At 46.3% G+C, this 7,906-nt stretch overlaps 1 pseudogene; it reads right to left on the reverse strand.

Moving 5' to 3' along the window:
* The window catches only part of LOC148162639 (uncharacterized), a 60,364-nt pseudogene extending 56,203 nt beyond the window's left edge, over positions 1 to 4,161 (reverse strand).
* Between the last annotated feature and the right edge of the window lie 3,745 nt (positions 4,162 to 7,906).

Raw genomic sequence — 7,906 nt, forward strand, 5'->3', positions numbered from 1 at the left:
AGGACTTAAAGAGGCTACAGGAAGATAAGAGTCAACCTCAAGAGACTGCTCCACCTGGGCCCAAGTGAGCACTGTCAGTGGGCAGGGCCAGGCTGCCACATGGGAGCTCAGCCCCAAATTCCCCCAGTGTTTGCGTGTGTTGATGAGCTCCTTATGCTGCACTCATTGTCCTCAAGTGAAGGCATGCCACAAAGAGTTGCCTCTATGTAGTCACGCCTGTTCCGGCAGCAACAGTACCCACCCATGTCTCAGCATTTTTCTTAGCCCAAGAGATCTACCTAATGAGAAAAATCTTTTTTGCAATGGCTCAGGACACTCATAAGCGCCACCAAAGGGAAAATGGGGATCTTAAGAGGTCCCACCCTCCAGTGCCTGTACTTGAGTATGACTGAATGGAACCATTTCAAACAAGAGTAGTTAATACCCACCCACATGACACGTAGAAATACCCAAACATGGTCCTGAAGGAAACTAACAAAGAATGGCTCCAAAAACAAAAAACAAACAAAAAAAAACTTGTCACGTCTGAGCAAACACCCCTTCAGTTCCCAGCCGTCCAGGACAGTGATAAGTGAAGCATCAGAAGAAACAGAAATCGCTGTTAGTTCAACCACTCAGAAGTGAGGAGTGATTTAGCAAACTTCCACACAGAAACATTATATTCCGTAGGTTCCGAGGTTCTCTTGCCTCCTGTTTTCTCAATGTCTTCTTGTTTTCTGAAAATGTGACTAAATCCAAAACACAAGACTATAATCGTGATGATTTCATTGATTCTCAATGCATTTCATAAACAAGCCAAAAGCAAGAGGTGTATAGTCCCAATATATTGGCAATTTGTCAGCTCTGCTTGAAGTATTTTAAATTAAATGACATTAACAAATGAGTAATCATCAGAATAAATTACATAATAATTGCATTATTAACAAATCAAAACATAGGTAACCCGAAGGTTGCTGACCTGCACCAGCCAATAGGTACAACTAGCGTCATGGTCACATGAATGTCTGAATCTCAGTGGCCCAGCCCCCAATGCAGCCTGTGAAGAATTACAATCTCTTACAAAGTTTTCCTCCAGGACTTTACAGGAGTCTCCAAGGGTCTTGACATGTGAACGTGAATCAGCTCAGGCCTCCCGTGCTGCTGTCCATGCAAACCAAGCTGTCGATGTGCCCTGCCCCAGCCCTGAGATCTGGGATTCCTGCCTGCTTCACATCATCTCAGTGACTAAAAGGCCCACCACTGTCCCTGCGCAGTCTCTGCTGAGCTGGATGGAGACCCTCTCTCTGACACCAGATCATTGAACCTCACAATGGTACTCCACTCCCCAGTCACTGCCATGCGGTAGAGGAAAACGGCCCCTGTCGTCCTGCTGTAACTTCCTTGACCACTTTGCACTGGGTCCCAAAGCGTTACAGAGCTTAATAGTTTTAAGTATAAAACTATTTTTTTTATACCTGGCCTTTCCTCCTGGGGTGCTCTGGGGCGTCGATGCTGCTCCCCTCGGGGGCTGGGCGTGGCTCACCATGCCAGCCTACATTTTCCCTTCCAGTGAATTTTCCCCCCCACGAGGGTCCAAATTGCCTTCCTGAAAACTGGCTTCAGTCAGACCCCCCAAACCATCAGACGTGACACTGAGTGCTTAACTCCCATTTGTGGACATGGTTTAAGTCTCCTTCCTCAGGACTTCTCCGGTTCCCAGGTAAGTCATCAGTTACAAATAAACAGTTGGGAGGAAGAGTGTTGCCCAACAACATTCCAAATCTTCCACACTCACTCAGCTCCTGAGCAGCTGAGATTCAGATACAGATACACAGTGTATTTTATTTTTCATTCACAAAAGCGACTTTACAGCTATAAACAGCACCTACAAACTTTAACTGTTAACTGGAGCACTACAACAGCACACACTACAAAAGCGGGTATGTCCATTTAGACTTTCCCCCCTCATTTATCATAATTTCGGGGAAAAGTGTTGGCTTTAAAAAAAAAAAAAAACCTATTGCTTAAAAGTTTCTGGGAATTTTATTTCTCTGAAAAGAAGCAGACGTGGATGATCCTTGATGAGATGCTAAGTGAAATAAGCCAAACACACAAGGACAAATATTGGACGATTCTGCTTATATGAAGAACCTGGATGGAGTAGTCAGATTCCTAGGGACAGAAAACAGAATGGCAGTTGCCAGGAGTGGGAGGAAGGGGAATGGAGAACTATTGCTTCCTGAGTACAGAGTTGCAGCTTGGAAGGATGAAGAGTTCTGGAGGTGGATGGTGGTGGCAGTGGCTGCACAACTTAATGCCACTAAACTATACCACTAAAAATGGCTAAAATTTTCAATTGAATGTTACGTCTATTTTTATCACCATAAAAAATAAAAACTTATGGAACACTTTTTAAGATTTTATTCATTTACTTGTCAGAGAGTGAGCACAAGCAGGGGGAGCGGCAGGCAGAGGGAGAAGCAGACTCCCCACTGAGCAGGGAGCCTGATGTAGGACTCGATCCCAGGACCCTGGGATCATGACCTGAGCCAAAGGCAGATGCTTAACCGACTGAGCCACCCAGGCGCCCCTTTATGGAGCTCTCTAAAAACAAAAACAAAAACAAAAACCAGGCAGCTGCAAAGGTGTTGTGAATGGAATCAAGGAGGTGGTCCAGCTTTGGGTCTGGAGTGAAACGATTTGCCAGGAGTGGGAGGGACTCTGAAGAAGCACTACAACACTGACAAGGCTAAGCTGAGCGTGAAGAAGGCTGAAGAGAAGAAACACTGATTTTTTTTTTTTTTTTGGCATGGTGTGTAGTAATGATTATCCCTCTCAGAAATGTAGCATTTTAGCTTTCAAAGCATTTCCACAAGTGATCTAACTTGTTGTCATAACAAGACTGGGAAGTAAAGGGCTGGGTTTCAGACTCCAGAGCTACAGAGGGGGAAGTCACCCTGCCCCATGGATGCTCTCGGCTTCCTCAGGGAACTGACCCCCCATTTGCCAATGGGTAAACTGAAGCTCGGAGAGATGAACTGACTTGCCCCGAATCCACTACTACTGAGCAGAGCGGAGACCTGACCCTAAGCCTCTTGACTTACTGCTTCGTGTTCTTCCACAAGCATGAATTACAACAGAATGAAACTGAAAAAGTAAAAAAAAAAAAAATCCTAGCTGTGTCAAAGCATGAAAGAATCCCTAGTCTACGTTAAAACTCAAGAGAAAACAGGATATAATTTGGGGATATATTTTAAGCTTTATAAAATCTTCCCACCCCCGCCTCTGAGTAGGAAAGTGGGTAAAAACAGAATCTGGGGTGAGAAGTCATCTGCTTCATCCACGATGTGTGGAGAAGAATCTGTAAGCCAACACCCCGCATTTATTTCAAGTACTGTGCCTCATTCTGCCAGCCTTGGCAGCCAGCCCACTGCGTTTGCTCCAGGGGCCCTTCTTTGGAGTCATGGTCAGAGCACTATTTTGGGATGATAAACGTGGCCTAAAACAGCCACGAAGCTAGGATTTAAAAGGACAGACACATAGATTAAGCCACCTGGCTGCCATGGCATGCTGGGGGTTAAGCATCCAGATGTGTGTCGAGGCCTCGCCTGGCACGGCCCAGCCTTCCCCACAGAACATCATCCCTGTGTCCTGACCTGTTCCAGGAAGCAGCTGGAGTTGCCGGCAAGAGAAAGCACGTGGTCCCGGGGGTGAACCCGGGACAGCCTCAGAGGTGCCAAGGATTTATGTGAGCAGCCAAGCGTACACTGACAGGTCTGCGTGTGCTAGAGAAGGGAGTTCCACTGCTCAGATGAACCACTCATTGCAGAATTCGCCCACAAGGGGAAGTGAGTTAATGACAGGGCAGTTCACTTCTGCCTAGATGCGTCATCAAATCAACTTTGTAAAGCCTGGCTCCGAGAACGCGTTTGCTCACCCAGATGTGGTTCTGTGGGGCTACAAAACATCTCCAAGAGGGAACGCTCATGGAGGAGAAAGTTCTGAGGCTTTCTCTGTGCCAGGAACAGGGCCAGTGGCCTGAGCCTGACAGCTGTCCCAGGCGTGGTCAAATCTGCTAACGAGAAGCCCAAAGCTGCCAGCAGCATCAGCTCCACATCTGGGACTGGTGACTCATCAGCCCCTCTCTCCCACAGCCCGACATTCTCAGGCAGGCCTCAGCATGCGGGCCCCACCGCACCGAGGCCCCAGTGCTCAGACTTGTTCCTCCACCCGCGTGCCCATTGGGATTTGTCCTTATCTCCAACACTGGCCTTCCCCTGCCCCATAGACTCGCCCTCGTCTGCCAGCTCAGGTCCAGCGCAAACTGTGTCCAGACGTCTCAGACCCAACCCAGGCTATTGAGTTGTGGCCCTTTAAATTCAGCAGACCCATACCCACAATGCCCAGCGGGCCCACCAGAGTGAGCCACAAGCAGCACCTGTTCTAGGCCAATCCTGTGTACCCAGGACATAACTATTTTTGCTCTCACCCCTCCGGTTCTCAGATTCCTGGCTCCCTATCCCAGCTGCCATTGCTGCTTCTGGCCCCTTCACTTTGGTGACCCTTTGGACTTCCCTTTTTAGACCACAGCCTCTCACGTGTTTCTGACTCAACTTGCTCTGCAGTGCTGGCTTGCCTCCTGGTCTCAGGTGAGGACTCCATGATTCAGCCCCAGCCCCTGGGTCCTCCTTTAGCCGGGATCATTCCCAGGACAGGAAGAGGGTGAGGATTTGCTCCTATGGTCCCTGACTGCTTCTGACCCTCAGTCTTCCTTTGCCCTCCGATTCTAGCAGCTGGGGGGTTTCCTGATCGAGCCCCCAGCTGCTGGCCCCAACTTGGGCCCTAATTCCTTGGAATCCCTCCCTCACCTGGAACAGCTGTGCCCTGGGCTCAGCTTCTGATTTCAAGCTGGCCTTGCCTGGGTCCCACCAGACCCAGCCCACTCCTACCGCCGCCCCCGCTGTCTCATTGAGATCAGAGCGAGGCTCTCCAGGCTCTCAGGGAGTGGAGGTCTGAGAGAAGAGGACAACACCGCTTCCTGCAGAGCCCTAGGGCACGGAGACTGGGGAGTCTCACATCTGTCTGCAAACATTTCTGTCTACAGATTTGGGATGACTTATGAGGGGAAACGTAACGAGGCATCAGAAGGCGAGGCACTTGCCATCTCGGGGGCCTTGTTTCCTACTCGTTAAATTGTGTGTCTGGGCTGGGGGAGGGCATGTTGTTCCCGATATCTCAAACAAGCATCCAGTTCTAAGTCCCTGGAAGTTAAGAGTGGCCCCCTATGGTTCAGAGCCTTTTCTTTGTCTGCCAGACTCCAGGTCTGACTTTAACCACATGTCTGCCATGGACATTCTTCACCAATGAATGAACGAGTCAAAGGTTCCCCTACTCCCAACCTCTCCTTTCCCTCCACTCCAGAAGGTGCAGAGACAAGGGCCAGAGCCAGTCCCTGCTCCTCTCTTCCCCCTCTCCAGACCCTCCTCATCCCCTTCCCTAAAGGCTTAGGGACCCCAAAACCAAATTCCCCTAAAAGTTCAGCTGGCCACTTGGTTTTCTTTTCCATAAGCCAGCTTTCCTTTATGAGGATGCACTGTGATAGAATGGTGAGGAGCGAGATTTTGGCACATGGCCCCCAGGGGAATTCCTGCTATGCCATTTACTAGCGATGTGACCCTAGACAAGCAATTTAACTTCACTATGCTTGTTTCCCCATCTCTAAAATTGGGGTACTAATAGTCCCTCCTTCACTGCATTGTCATGGGGATTATAGGAGTTCATTCATAGAAGAGTAGTCCCTTGTATATAATAAAGGCTATAAGCTCGTTTGTATTGATCACTCTATGTCAGGCCTTATTCTAAATACTTTCCAATAATTCATTTTCCCTACACAAAGTAAAACAGGAATAGAGGGATCATTCCATAATTCTAAGGTACATTATTGTTAATTAAACATTAATAGTAATTAAATATATTTTTAATATAATTTAAAATATTGTTATTAAACATCGTGCCCATCAGCAGGAGTTAAAATGCATTATCAACACTCATCACAATGCCTGTTACACCAAAGAATCACATTGTTTTTATTTTTATTTATTTATTTATTTGACAGGGAGAGAGACAGCGAGAGAGGGAACACAAGCAGGGGGAGTGGGAGAGGGAGAAGCAGGCTTCTCGCTGAGCAGGGAGCCCGATGTGGGGCTCGATCCTAAGACCCTGGGATCATGACCTGAGCCAAAGGCAGACGCTTAACGACTGAGCCACCCAGGTGCCCCACATTGTTTTTACTTTTTTAGTGCTCTCTCTACTGGCCTTGGCAAGGTTTATATATAATAAATATGCACACCTGATCAAAAAATAAACTGAGTTTCAGAAAGTTAGGAAATTTCCCCATCTGAATACAAACCCAGTGTGTAAAGTTGAAAAAAATGAAGCACCTGGGGAACAGAGACTCCAACGGGGCCCAGATAATGGACATAAGCCTGTGTCATAGTGTGTCTCTTTTGATTTACCAGGTTTATAATTTAATAAATTATATTAAATAATATATTAATGTTGCTGTATAGTCTTTGAAGTTATCATTTCAATGACTGCAGAATAACCCGTTTAGTTAATTACCATAATTGAACTGACCTCATTATCGCATATTGGCAGGTTTTTTTATTATTTTTTATTATTATTATTATATTATATTATTATTATAAATAATCCTGTAGTACACATCTTGACACAGGCTACTTTTTCTTTTGTATTATTTCTTAGGCTAATTCTCAGAAATGGGGCTATGGGGTCAAAGAGGCTATTTAAAACTAATTGCCTCCATCATCTTATAGATCCCTGCTTAGTTAGTAGAGAATTCCATTGGAGGGAGGAAGCACTCCTGGGAAAAGCCGGAAGGAGAGAGGAATTAGCATTTGCTGTTGAATGCCAGGCATCATGCCGGTCAGATTCAGTGTTTGATGTTCCACAATCCCCGACCTGCCCAGACTTGGTGTCACTGATGTTGCTATGGCCATTTATGAAGACATTTGCCAAGCAGTACATTAGAGAAGTTTTGCTTATTCGATCTCATTTAATCCTCACAACCATGCTCTGAGGAAGTTATTATCTCCATTTTACAGAAGATGAAACAGGAACTCGGGGAGATTAAGCCAAGGTTGCACAACTAACAAATGGAAGAATCTGGGTCCAAGTCTATGCTCTGTCTACTCTGCCACATTGTGCTCCAGCCTCCTTCCACCACCACCCACCCCCAGTCCTGTGTTTACAGATGAGATCTTTCACTCTCTGCTTTGTATGGACGGGGAGAATGCTAGAGATGGAGACAGGGGAAGGTCAAGATGCAGAACTGCTCTGAAGACTGAATGCTCCTGGCCCTCTGCCCACAAACTATCTCTCTTTTCTTTCTTGCTGGTGAAAAGCATAATAATAAAGGACACACACATTATTCCAAAGAGAGGGCTGCCTGTAAATAGAGGACACACCACCTATCAAAGATGCTGACTTATCAAGTATCCTTTGAGGCTAAGTATCCCTCAGAACAGGTGTTTCTGAAGCTGAGCACATGGACTAAGCCTATCCTTATGTTAAAATAGTTCTCCCATGGAATTATTTAACCTGGCCCAGCATTTATAAACTTTGCACACATTTCAGTATCTCAGTTTAATCATCTAACCTCAGGGGCACCTAGCTGGCTCAGTTGGTAGAGCGTGCAACTCTTGATCTCAGAGTTGTAAGTTTGAGCCCCATGTTGGGCATAGAGATTGCTTAAAACTAAAATCTTTTTAAAAATTTAAAAAACCAAACAATCTAACCTCAGTCTCTATTCATTCTAGTCTTTTTCCCTACCAAGGGAGACCTGCATTATTTTTCCCTCCTATTTTGAAAGAGTGCCTCTCCCATACTGAATACTGTCACAAGTACA

Source organism: Eumetopias jubatus, unplaced genomic scaffold, assembly GCF_037043125.1.
Source record: "Eumetopias jubatus isolate StellerSeaLion01/CBP00866 unplaced genomic scaffold, mEumJub1_p1.0 scaffold_13, whole genome shotgun sequence".
In the NCBI taxonomy this organism is placed as follows: Eukaryota; Metazoa; Chordata; class Mammalia; order Carnivora; family Otariidae; genus Eumetopias; species Eumetopias jubatus.